This window comes from Oncorhynchus nerka, linkage group LG8 (genome assembly GCF_034236695.1).
Source record: "Oncorhynchus nerka isolate Pitt River linkage group LG8, Oner_Uvic_2.0, whole genome shotgun sequence".
NCBI classification, from domain to species: domain Eukaryota; kingdom Metazoa; phylum Chordata; class Actinopteri; order Salmoniformes; family Salmonidae; genus Oncorhynchus; species Oncorhynchus nerka.
The window spans coordinates 7,552,557-7,566,443 of NC_088403.1; positions in this window are offsets into that span (position 1 = coordinate 7,552,557).

Here is a 13,887-nt window from a genome sequence, read left to right on the forward strand (position 1 = left end):
TCTCTCTCTCTTCAGTCCTGTCTCTCGCTGTCTCTCCTCCCCAGCCCCCCTCTCTCTCTCCCTCTCTCTTCAGTCCTGTCTCTCGCTGTCTCTCTCTCCCCAGCCCCCCCTCTCTCTCTCTCTCTCTCTCTCTCTTCTTCAGTCCTGTCTCTCGCTGTCTCTCTCTCCCCAGCTCCCCCCTCTCTCTCTCTCTCTCTCTCTCTCTCTCTCTTCAGTCCTGTCTCTCGCTGTCTCTCTCTCCCCAGCCCCCCTCTCTCTCTCTCTCTCTCTCTCTCTCTCTCTTCAGTCCTGTCTCTCGCTGTCTCTCTCTCCCCAGCCCCCTCTCTCTCTCTCTCTCCCCTCTCTCTCTCTCTCTCTCTCTCTCTCTCTCTCTCTTCAGTCCTGTCTCTTGCTGTCTGTCTCTCTCTCTCTCTCTCTCTCTCTCTCTCTCTGTCTCTCTCTCTGTCTCTCTATCTCTCCCTCTCTCTCTCTCTCTCTCTCTCTCTCTCTCTCTCTCTCTCTCTCTCTCTCTCTCTCTTTTCTCTCTCTCTCTCTCTCTCTTTTGTCTCTCTCTCTCTTCAGTCCTCTATCTCTCAATTCAATTCAAGGGCTTTATTGTCAGGGGAAACATGTGTTAACATCGCCAAAGCAAATGAGGTAGATAATATACAAAAAAATTGAATAAACCATAAAAATGAACAGTAAACATTACACATACAGAAGGTTCAAAACAATAAAGACATTACAAATGTCATATTATATATATACAGAGTTTTAACAATGTACAAATAGTTAAAGTACACAAGGGAAATAAGCATAATTATGGGTTGTATTTACAATGGTGTTTGTTCTTCACTGGTTGACCTTTTCTTGTGGCAACAGGTCACACATATTGCTGCTGTGATGTCACACTGTGGTATTTCACCCAGTAGATATGGGAATTTATCAAAATTGGGTTTGTTTTGTAATTCTTTGTGGGTCTGTGTAATCTGAGGGACATATGTGTCTCTAATATGGTCATACATTGGGCAGGAGGTTAGGAAGTGCAGCTCAGTTTCCACCTCATTTTGTGGGCAGTGTGCACATAGTCTGTCTTCTCTTGAGAGCCATGTCTGCCTACGTGGGCCTGCTGTGCTGCTGTCCTGGGGCTCTGTAGGGTGTGTTTGTGTTTGTGAACAGAGCCCAAGGACCAGCTTGCTTTAGGGGACTCTTCTCCAGGTTCATCTCTCTGTAGGTGATGTCTTTGTTATGGAAGATTTGGGAATCGCTTCCTTTTAGGTGGTTGTAGAATTTAACAGCTCTTTTCTGGATTTTGATAATTAGTGGGCATCGGCCTAATTCTGCTCTCTCTCCCCAACCCCCTCCCTCTCTCTTTCTCTTCAGTCCTATATCTCTCTGTGTCTCTCTCTCCCCAGCCCCCTCTCTCTCTCTCTCTCTCTCTCTCTCTCTCTCTCCCCAGCCCCCTCTCTCTCTCTCTCTCTCTCTCTCTCCCCAGCCCCCTCTCTCTCTCTCTCTCTCTCTCCAGCCCCCTCTCTCTCTCTCTCTCTCTCCCCCCCAGCCCCTCTCTCTCTCTCTCTCTCTCTCTCCCCAGCCCCCTCTCTCTCTCTCTCTCTCTCTCTCTCTCTCTCTCTCTCTCTCTCCAGCCCCCTCTCTCTCTCTCTCTCTCTCTCTCTCTCTCTCTCCCCCAGCCCCTCTCTCTCTTCGTCTCCAGCATGGTCTCACAGCATCCTGTCTGTGATAAAATATTTACTATGCTCAGTTTGCTCGTGTTTCAAGTCTGAACAACACACAGTAGTGATGGCTCTGTTTTGAACCTGCTTCAATGCCAAGAACAGTATGGAGGCTAAACAATAATAACTGCTACTGGAGGCTGTAGGAGGATAGCTGCTACTGGAGGCTATAGGATGATAGCTGCTACTGGAGGCTATAGGATGATAACTGCTACTGGAGGCTATAGGAGGATAGTTGCTACTGGAGGCTGAATGATGATAGCTGCTACTGGAGGCTGTAGGATGATAGCTGCTACTGGAGGCTGAAGGATGATAGCTGCTACTGGAGGCTATAGGATGATAGCTGCTACTGGAGGCTGTAGGAGGATAGTTGCTACTGGAGGCTGAATGATGATAGCTGCTACTGGAGGCTGTAGGATGATAGCTGCTACTGGAGGCTGAATGAGGATAGTTGCTACTGGAGGCTGAATGATGATAGCTGCTACTGGAGGCTGTAGGAGGATAACTGCTACTGGAGGCTGAATGATGATAGTTGCTACTGGAGGCTGAATGAGGATAGCTGCTACTGGAGGCTATAGGAGGATAGCTGCTACAGGAGGCTATTGGAGGATAACTGCTACTGGAGGCTATAGGAGGCTAGCTGCTACAGGAGGCTATTGGAGGATAGCTGCTACAGGAGGCTATTGGAGGATACCTGCTACTGGAGGCTATAGGAGGATAGCTGCTACTGGATGCAAGCTGCTACAGGAGGCTATTGGAGGATAGCTGCTACTGGAGGCTATAGGATGAGGATAGCTGATACTGTAACTGCTAAGCTGGGAAAGGAGAGAGTTCTAGTATTAGTAACGAATCACGAGTCATTAATGTGTGTGTCATCATCATCAATGGGCTAATTCCCAAATGACACCCTATTTCCCATATATAGTGCACTACATGACACCCAATTCCCTATATAGTGCACTACATGACACCCTATTCCCTATATAGTGCACTACATGACACCCTATTTCCTATATAGTGCACTAAATGAGACCCTATTTCCTATATATATATATATAGTGCTCTTTTGGCTCCTGGTCAACAGTAGTGCACTATAAAGGGAATAGAGAGCCATCTGGGACTCAGCCCTGGGTAAAATCATTACTGTCTCTTGACTCGTTTGTCCCAACCTCATTCACATTTAAAACTGGTGTGAAATAAACTAACACTATATTGACTGACAGCCCTGGCCATTTAGCTTTCAAAGATTGGTGCTGCTTTTCTTACCTTAGAGGTGTGTGTGTGTCTGTGAGTGTCTGTCTGTGCGTGTGTCTGTGTGTGTGTCTGTGTGTGTGTGTGTGTGTCTGTGTGTGTGTCTGTGCGGGTCTGTCTGTGTGTGTGTTTGTGAGTGTCTGTCTGTGTGTGTGTATGTCTGTGGGTATGTCTGTGAGTATCTGTCTGTGTGTCTGTCTGTGTGTGTGTCTCTCCCAGGTTTCAACTCTGACCTTTCAGTGTGTCTGCAGGGAGAGTTAATACTGTGATACAGTCACCATGAGTCACTATGGGCTCAGAGAAACTCAGTTCAGATAGATGGTGTATTCAACCACAGAGGAACAACTTCAGATGGAACTGCAACTACCTCCATCAGTCTCTCTCCCTCTACCTCCATCAGTCTCTCTCCCTCTACCTCCATCAGTCTCTCTCCCTCTACCTCCATCAGTCTCTCTCCCTCTACCTCCATCAGTCTCTCTCCCTCTACCTCCATCAGTCTCTCTCCCTCTCCCTCCATCAGTCTCTCTCCCTCTCCCTCCATCAGTCTCTCTCCCTCTCCCTCCATAATTCTCTCTCCCTCTACCTCCATCAGTCTCTCCCCCTCTACCTCCATCAGTCTCTCTACCTCCATCAGTCTCTCTACCTCCATCAGTCTGTGTGTGTGTGTGTGTGTGTGTGTGTGTGTGTGTGTGTGTGTGTGTGTGTGTGTGTGTGTGTGTGTGCGTGTGCGTGTGTGTGTGCGTGTGTGTGTGTGTGATAAGAGATGTGTGCCTGGTACTATGCTTGACGTCATGGTCCATGTGAGAGACTGGGATTCAGCTGGGCGTTGGTTAGACAACTCTTCATTCCATCAGCAGGCTAACTGACACCTCCTATTGGTTCACGGGTCAGGCCCTTAAAGAGCTGTGTACTGTGCAGCTGGTGTCAGTAAAACTCATGGTAATCAGACAGGGATATGGAGGAGTTTAATCCAGTCTGTGTGTCTCATCGTAATTGTCTCTGATGAGGAATTATTTCCAAGGGGTTTGGAAGTCACAACATATTCCTGTCTTTCTTCCCTGCCCAAAGACATCCTCACCATGGCAACCCCACCATGGCAACCCCAACATGTTACCTGCAGTAACAAAAGGCTTTCCCCTTTAAAGCACCTGTACGAAAATAGCACTCTAGTGCCCTGTGACAGAGTAGAGGCCTGTCCAGACACTAACCTCTACAGAGTTGTAGAGGCCTGTCCAGACACTAACCTCTACAGAGTTGTAGAGGCCTGTCCAGACACTAACCTCTACAGAGTTGTAGAGGCCTGTCCAGACACTAACCTCTACAGAGTTGTAGAGGCCTGTCCAGACACTAACCTCTACAGAGTTGTAGAGGCCTGTCCAGACACTAACCTCTACAGAGTTGTAGAGGCCTGTCCAGACACTAACCTCTATCTAACCTCTACAGAGTTGTAGAGGCCTGTCCAGACACTAACCTCTACAGAGTTGTAGAGGCCTGTCCAGACACTAACCTCTACAGAGTTGTAGAGGCCTGTCCAGACACTAACCTCTACAGAGTTGTAGAGGCCTGTCCAGACACTAACCTCTACAGAGTAGAGGCCTGTCCAGACACTAACCTATACAGAGTAGTAGAGGCCTGTCCAGACACTAACCTCTACAGAGTTGTAGAGGCCTGTCCAGACACTAAATTCTACAGAGTAGAGGCCTGTCCAGACACTAACCTCTACAGAGTTGTAGAGGCCTGTCCAGACACTAACCTCTACAGAGTTGTAGAGGCCTGTCCAGACACTAAGTAGAGGCCTGTCCAGACACTAACCTCTACAGAGTTGTAGAGGCCTGTCCAGACACTAACCTCTACAGAGTTGTAGAGGCCTGTCCAGACACTAACCTCTACAGAGTTGTAGAGGCCTGTCCAGACACTAACCTCTACAGAGTTGTAGAGGCCTGTCCAGACACTAAGTAGAGGCCTGTCCAGACACTAACCTCTACAGAGTTGTAGAGGCCTGTCCAGACACTAACCTCTACAGAGTTGTAGAGGCCTGTCCAGACACTAACCTCTACAGAGTTGTAGAGGCCTGTCCAGACACTAACCTCTACAGAGTTGTAGAGGCCTGAGGAGGGGATATGGAGTGGGACATACCAGTTCTATAATATAAGGCTGGGAGACTGGGAGACTGGGAGGCTGGGAGACTAGGAGACTAAGAGACTAAGAGACTGGGAGACTGGGAGACTAGTAGACTGGTAGACTGCGGGAGACTGGGAGACTGGGAGACTGGGAGACTGGGAGACTGGGAGACTGGGAGACTGGGAGACTAGGAGACTGGGAGACTAGGAGACTGGGAGACTGGGAGACTGGGAGACTAGGAGACTGGGAGACTAGGAGACTAGGAGACTGGGAGACTAGGAGACTGGGAGTGGGAGACTAGGAGACTGGGAGGCTGGGAGACTGGGAGAGACTGGGAGACTGGGAGACTAGGAGACTGGGAGACTAGGAGACTGGGAGACTGGGAGACTAGGAGACTGGGAGACTAGGAGACTGGGAGACTGGGTTACTGGGAGTGGGAGACTAGGAGACTGGGAGGCTGGGAGACTGGGAGACTGAGAGACTAGGAGACTGGGAGACTGGGAGACTGGGAGACTGGAGACTGGGAGACTGGGAGACTGGGAGACTGGGAGTGGGAGACTGGGAGTGGGAGACTGGGAGACTAGGAGAGAGGGAGAGTGGGAGACTGGGAGTGGGAGACTAGGAGACTAGGAGACTGGGAGTGGGAGAGAGATAGACTGACTGACTTTCTACACATGACTGACTGGAGTTTGATAATAGAGGTTGTTGAAGCCCAGCTGTTGATTTACTGCCTTGGAGAAGAGCGAGATGCAGTCTGTGTGTTTTCTCCTGTTCTGCCTTGTGCTCTGTTTTCTCCGATTATTCTATGCTCCAACCTGTTCTGTACTGTCCCCTGCCTCCAACCTGTTCTGTACTGTGCTCCTGCCTCCAACCTGTTCTGTACTGTCCCCCTGCCTCCAACCTGTTCTGTACTGTGTTCCTGTCTCCAACCTGTTCTGTACTGTGCTCCTGCCTCCAACCTGTTCTGTACTGTGTTCCTGCCTCCAACCTGTTCTGTACTGTGCTCCTGCCTCCAACCTGTTCTGTACTGTGTTCCTGCCTCCAACCTGTTCTGTACTGTGTTCCTGCCTCCAACCTGTTCTGTACTGTGCTCCTGTCTCCAACCTGTTATGTACTGTGCTCCTGTCTCCAACCTGTTCTGTACTGTGCTCCTGTCTCCAACCTGTTATGTACTGTGCTCCTGTCTCCAATCTGTTCTGTCCTGTGCTCCTGTCTCCAACCTGTTATGTACTGTGCTCCTGTCTCCAATCTGTTCTGTACTGTGCTCCTGTCTCCAACCTGTTATGTACTGTGCTCCTGTCTCCAATCTGTTCTGTACTGTGCTCCTGCCTCCAACCTGTTATGTACTGTGCTCCTGTCTCCAATCTGTTCTGTACTGTGCTCCTGTCTCCAACCTGTTATGTACTGTGCTCCTGTCTCCAATCTGTTCTGTCCTGTGCTCCTGTCTCCAACCTGTTATGTACTGTGCTCCTGTCTCCAATCTGTTCTGTACTGTGCTCCTGTCTCCAATCTGTTATGTACTGTGCTCCTGTCTCCAATCTGTTCTGTCCTGTGCTCCTGTCTCCAACCTGTTCTGTACTGTGCTCCTGTCTCCAATCTGTTATGTACTGTGCTCCTGTCTCCAACCTGTTCTGTACTGTGCTCCTGTCTCCAACCTGTTCTGTACTGTGCTCCTGTCTCCAATCTGTTATGTACTGTGCTCCTGTCTCCAACCTGTTCTGTACTGTGCTCCTGTCTCCAACCTGTTCTGTCCTGTGCTCCTGTCTCCAACCTGTTCTGTACTGTGCTCCTGTCTCCAACCTGTTATGTACTGTGCTCCTGTCTCCAATCTGTTCTGTACTGTGTTCCTGTCTCCAACCTGTTATGTACTGTGCTCCTGTCTCCAACCTGTTATGTACTGTGCTCCTGCCTCCAATCTGTTCTGTACTGTGTTCCTGCCTCTAACCTGTTCTGTACTGTGTTCCTGCCTCCAACCTGTTCTGTACTGTGCTCCTGCCTCCAACCTGTTCTGTACTGTGCTCCTGCCTCCAACCTGTTCTGTACTGTCCCCCTGCCTCCAACCTGTTCTGTACTGTGCTCCTGCCTCCAACCTGTTCTGTACTGTGCTCCTGCCTCCAACCTGTTCTGTACTGTGCTCCTGCCTCCAATCTGTTCTGTCCTGTGCTCCTGTCTCCAACCTGTTCTGTCCTGTGCTCCTGTCTCCAACCTGTTCTGTCCTGTGCTCCTGTCTCCAACCTGTTATGTACTGTGCTCCTGCCTCCAATCTGTTCTGTACTGTGTTCCTGCCTCTAACCTGTTCTGTACTGTGTTCCTGCCTCCAACCTGTTCTGTACTGTGCTCCTGCCTCCAACCTGTTCTGTACTGTGCTCCTGCCTCCAACCTGTTCTGTACTGTCCCCCTGCCTCCAACCTGTTCTGTACTGTGCTCCTGCCTCCAACCTGTTCTGTACTGTGCTCCTGCCTCCAACCTGTTCTGTACTGTGCTCCTGCCTCCAACCTGTTCTGTACTGTGCTCCTGCCTCCAACCTGTTCTGTACTGTGCTCCTGCCTCCAACCTGTTCTGTACTGTACTCCTGCCTCCAACCTGTTCTGTCCTGTGCTCCTGCCTCCAACCTGTTCTGTCCTGTGCTCCTGCCTCCAACCTGTTCTGTACTGTGCTCCTGCCTCCAACCTGTTCTGTACTGTGCTCCTGCCTCCAACCTGTTCTGTACTGTGCTCCTGCCTCCAACCTGTTCTGTACTGTGCTCCTGCCTCCAACCTGTTCGGTACTGTGCTCCTGCCTCCAACCTGTTCTGTCCTGTGCTCCTGCCTCCAACCTGTTCTGTACTGTGCTCCTGCCTCCAACCTGTTCTGTACTGTGCTCCTGCCTCCAACCTGTTCTGTACTGTCCCCCTGCCTCCAACCTGTTCTGTACTGTGCTCCTGTCTCCAACCTGTTCTGTACTGTGCTCCTGCCTCCAACCTGTTCTGTCCTGTGCTCCTGCCTCCAACCTGTTCTGTCCTGTGCTCCTGCCTCCAACCTGTTCTGTACTGTGCTCCTGCCTCCAACCTGTTCTGTACTGTGTTCCTGCCTCCAACCTGTTCTGTACTGTGCTCCTGCCTCCAACCTGTTCTGTACTGTGCTCCTGCCTCCAACCTGTTCTGTACTGTGCTCCTGCCTCCAACCTGTTCTGTACTGTGCTCCTGCCTCCAACCTGTTCTGTCCTGTGCTCCTGCCTCCAACCTGTTCTGTACTGTGCTCCTGCCTCCAACCTGTTCTGTACTGTGTTCCTGCCTCCAACATGTTCTGTCCTGTGCTCCTGCCTCCAACCTGTTCTGTACTGTGCTCCTGCCTCCAACCTGTTCTGTACTGTGCTCCTGCCTCCAACCTGTTCTGTACTGTGCTCCTGTCTCCAGCAACAGTCAACTGAGACAGATGGCCAGTTCGGTGTAATAATACACAGTGTCATGGCAGATGGCCAGTTCGGTGTAATAATACACAGTGTCATGGCAGATGGCCAGTTCGGTGTAATAATACACAGTGTCATGACAGATGGCCAGTTCAGTGTTATAATACACAGTGTCATGGCAGATGGCCAGTTCGGTGTAATAATACACAGTGTCATGACAGATGGCCAGTTACCTGTAGAGGTTGGTATTATTACCTATAGCCCGGTGTAATAATACACAGTGTCATGACAGATGGCCAGTTCAGTGTTATAATACACAGTGTCATGACAGATGGCCAGTTCGGTGTAATAATACACAGTGTCATGACAGATGGCCAGTTCGGTGTAATAATACACAGTGTCATGACAGATGGCCAGTTCAGTGTTATAATACACAGTGTCATGGCAGATGGCCAGTTCGGTGTTATAATACACAGTGTCATGACAGATGGCCAGTTCGGTGTTATAATACACAATGTCATGGCAGATGGCCAGTTCAGTGTTATAATACACAGTGTCATGGCAGATGGCCAGTTCGGTGTAATAATACACAGTGTCATGACAGATGGCCAGTTCGGTGTAATAATACACAGTGTCATGGCAGATGGGCAGTTCAGTGTTATAATACACAGTGTCATGACAGATGGCCAGTTCGGTGTAATAATACACAGTGTCATGACAGATGGCCAGTTCGGTGTAATAATACACAGTGTCATGGAGAGAGGAGGAGCTGTAGGTCATCAACACAGGTCCCATACTAGATACCACTGCAGACCCGTTACTTTAGACACAGCAAGCCACATCCCATAATTACACTGATTCCTCCTTTGTGGTGAAGTCCTTTTCTATTAGATGCTACATCTCCACAGAGTGTCTCAGATACCTGTAGAGGTTGTTATAGTACTATACATACCTGTAGAGGTTGTTATTATTACCTATAGTACTATACATACCTGTAGAGGTTGTTATTACTACCTATAGTACTATACATACCTGTAGAGGTTGGTATTATTACCTATAGTACTATACATACCTGTAGAGGTTGGTATTACTACCTATAGTACTATACATACCTGTAGAGGTTGGTATTATTACCTATAGTACTATACATACCTGTAGAGGTTGGTATTACTACCTATAGTACTATACATACCTGTAGAGGTTGGTATTACTACCTATAGTACTATACATACCTGTAGAGGTTGGTATTATTACCTATAGTACTATACATACATGTAGAGGTTGGTATTATTACCTATAGTACTATACATACCTGTAGAGGTTGTTATTATTACCTATAGTACTATACATACCTGTAGAGGTTGGTATTACTACCTATAGTACTATACATACCTGTAGAGGTTGGTATTATTACCTGGTTTAGTACTATACATACCTGTAGAGGTTGGTATTACTACCTATAGTACTATACATACCTGTAGAGGTTGGTATTATTACCTGGTTTAGTACTATACATACCTGTAGAGGTTGGTATTATTACCTATAGTACTATACATACCTGTAGAGGTTGGTATTATTACCTGGTTTAGTACTATACATACCTGTAGAGGTTGGTATTATTACCTATAGTACTATACATACCTGTAGAGGTTGGTATTACTACCTGGTTTAGTACTATACATACCTGTAGAGGTTGGTATTATTACCTATAGTACTATACATACCTGTAGAGGTTGTTATAGTACTATACATACCTGTAGAGGTTGGTATTATTACCTATAGTACTATACATACCTGTAGAGGTTGGTATTACTACCTATACTACTATACATACCTGTAGAGGTTGTTATTACTACCTATAGTACTATACATACCTGTAGAGGTTGGTATTATCACCTATAGTACTATACATACCTGTAGAGGTTGTTATTACTACCTATAGTACTATACATACCTGTAGAGGTTGTTATAGTACTATACATACCTGTAGAGGTTGGTATTATTACCTATAGTACTATACATACCTGTAGAGGTTGGTATTACTACCTATAGTACTATACATACCTGTAGAGGTTGGTATAGTACTATACATACCTGTAGAGGTTGGTATTATTACCTATAGTACTATACATACCTGTAGAGGTTGGTATTATTACCTATAGTACTATACATACCTGTAGAGGTTGGTATTATTACCTATAGTACTATACATACCTGTAGAGGTTGGTATTACTACCTACACATACCTGTAGAGGTTGGTATTATTACCTGGTTTAGTACTATACATACCTGTAGAGGTTGGTATTATTACCTGGTTTAGTACTATACATACCTGTAGAGGTTGGTATTACTACCTATAGTACTATACATACCTGTAGAGGTTGGTATTATTACCTGGTTTAGTACTATACATACCTGTAGAGGTTGGTATTACTACCTATAGTACTATACATACCTGTAGAGGTTGGTATTATTACCTGGTTTAGTACTATACATACCTGTAGAGGTTGGTATTATTACCTGGTTTAGTACTATACATACCTGTAGAGGTTGGTATTACTACCTATAGTACTATACATACCTGTAGAGGTTGTTATAGTACTATACATACCTGTAGAGGTTGGTATTATTACCTGGTTTAGTACTATACATACCTGTAGAGGTTGGTATTACTACCTATAGTACTATACATACCTGTAGAGGTTGGTATTATTACCTATAGTACTATACATACCTGTAGAGGTTGGTATTACTACCTATAGTACTATACATACCTGTAGAGGTTGGTATTATTACCTATAGTACTATACATACCTGTAGAGGTTGGTATTATTACCTATAGTACTATACATACCTGTAGAGGTTGGTATTATTACCTATAGTACTATACATACCTGTAGAGGTTGTTATTATTACCTGGTTTAGTACTATACATACCTGTAGAGGTTGGTATTATTACCTATAGTACTATACATACCTGTAGAGGTTGGTATTATTACCTATAGTACTATACATACCTGTAGAGGTTGTTATTATTACCTATAGTACTATACATACCTGTAGAGGTTGGTATTATTACCTATAGTACTATACATACCTGTAGAGGTTGGTATTATTACCTATAGTACTATACATACCTGTAGAGGTTGGTATTATTACCTATAGTACTATACATACCTGTAGAGGTTGGTATTATTACCTATAGTACTATACATACCTGTAGAGGTTGTTTATTAGTACTACCTGTAGAGGTTTAGTACTATACATACCTGTAGAGGTTGGTATTACTACCTATAGTACTATACATACCTGTAGAGGTTGGTATTATTACCTATAGTACTATACATACCTGTAGAGGTTGGTATTATTACCTGGTCTAGTACTATACATACCTGTAGAGGTTGGTATTATTACCTATAGTACTATACATACCTGTAGAGGTTGGTATTATTACCTATAGTACTATACATACCTGTAGAGGTTGGTATTACTACCTATAGTACTATACATACCTGTAGAGGTTGGTATTACTACCTATAGTACTATACATACCTGTAGAGGTTGGTATTACTACCTGGTCTAGTACTATACATACCTGTAGAGGTTGGTATTATTACCTATAGTACTATACATACCTGTAGAGGTTGGTATTACTACCTATAGTACTATACATACCTGTAGAGGTTGGTATTACTACCTATAGTACTATACATACCTGTAGAGGTTGGTATTATTACCTATAGTACTATACATACCTGTAGAGGTTGGTATTATTACCTGGTCTAGTACTATACATACCTGTAGAGGTTGGTATTATTACCTGGTCTAGTACTATACATACCTGTAGAGGTTGGTATTACTACCTATAGTACTATACATACCTGTAGAGGTTGGTATTATTACCTATAGTACTATACATACCTGTAGAGGTTGGTATTATTACCTGGTCTAGTACTATACATACCTGTAGAGGTTGGTATTACTACCTATAGTACTATACATACCTGTAGAGGTTGGTATTACTACCTATAGTACTATACATACCTGTAGAGGTTGGTATTATTACCTGTAGAGGTTTAGTACTATACATACCTGTAGAGGTTGGTATTACTACCTATAGTACCTGTAGAGGTTGGTATATACATACCTGTAGAGGTTGGTATTACTACCTATAGTACTATACATACCTGTAGAGGTTGGTATTACTACCTATAGTACTATACATACCTGTAGAGGTTGGTATTACTACCTACTATACATACCTGTAGAGGTTGGTATTACTACCTATAGTACTATACATACCTGTAGAGGTTGGTATTATTACCTATAGTACTATACATACCTGTAGAGGTTGTTATTACTACCTATAGTACTATACATACCTGTAGAGGTTGTTATTACTACCTATAGTACTATACATACCTGTAGAGGTTGGTATTACTACCTATAGTACTATACATACCTGTAGAGGTTGTTATTACTACCTATAGTACTATACATACCTGTAGAGGTTGGTATTACTACCTATAGTACTATACATACCTGTAGAGGTTGGTATTACTACCTATAGTACTATACATACCTGTAGAGGTTGTTATTACTACCTATAGTACTATACATACCTGTAGAGGTTGGTATTATTACCTATAGTACTATACATACCTGTAGAGGTTGGTATTACTACCTATAGTACTATACATACCTGTAGAGGTTGTTATTACTACCTATAGTACTATACATACCTGTAGAGGTTGGTATTACTACCTGGTCTATACATTGTAATATGTTGGGAGATGTTGTCCTCTTCTACTTGTTCTGAGATGTTATTTTCAGGGGTTCTGCTCTTTACTTGTCTCACTGTTCCATGTGTCCTGATCCACTAAATCAAATCAAATCAAATTTGTCACATACACATGGTTAGCAGATGTTAATGCGAGTGTAGCGAAATGCTTGTGCTTCTAGTTCCGACAATGCCGTAATAACCAACAAGTAATCTAGCTAACAATTCCAAAACTACTACCTTATAGACACAAGTGTAAGGGGATCAAGGATATGTACATAAAGATATATGAATGAGTGATGGTACAGAGCGGCATAGGAAAGATACAGTAGATGGTATCGAGTACAGTATATACATATGAGATGAGTATGTAAACAAAGTGGCATAGTTAAAGTGGCTAGTGATACATGTATTACATAAGGATGCAGTAGATGATATAGATACTAGTCTCTGCCCACCAGGGTTGAACAGGTTGTAGAGGATCAGATCTGACTTCCACTCCTGTATCGTCTGGAGATCTTCTCTTTCTTTTAGGTTTACATTGAAATATGTACTCCAGGGTTTGGTCTCTCTCTCCCTCCCAACTCTCCTCTCTCTCTCTCCCCTCCCAACTCTCCTCTCTCTCTCTCTCCTCCCAGC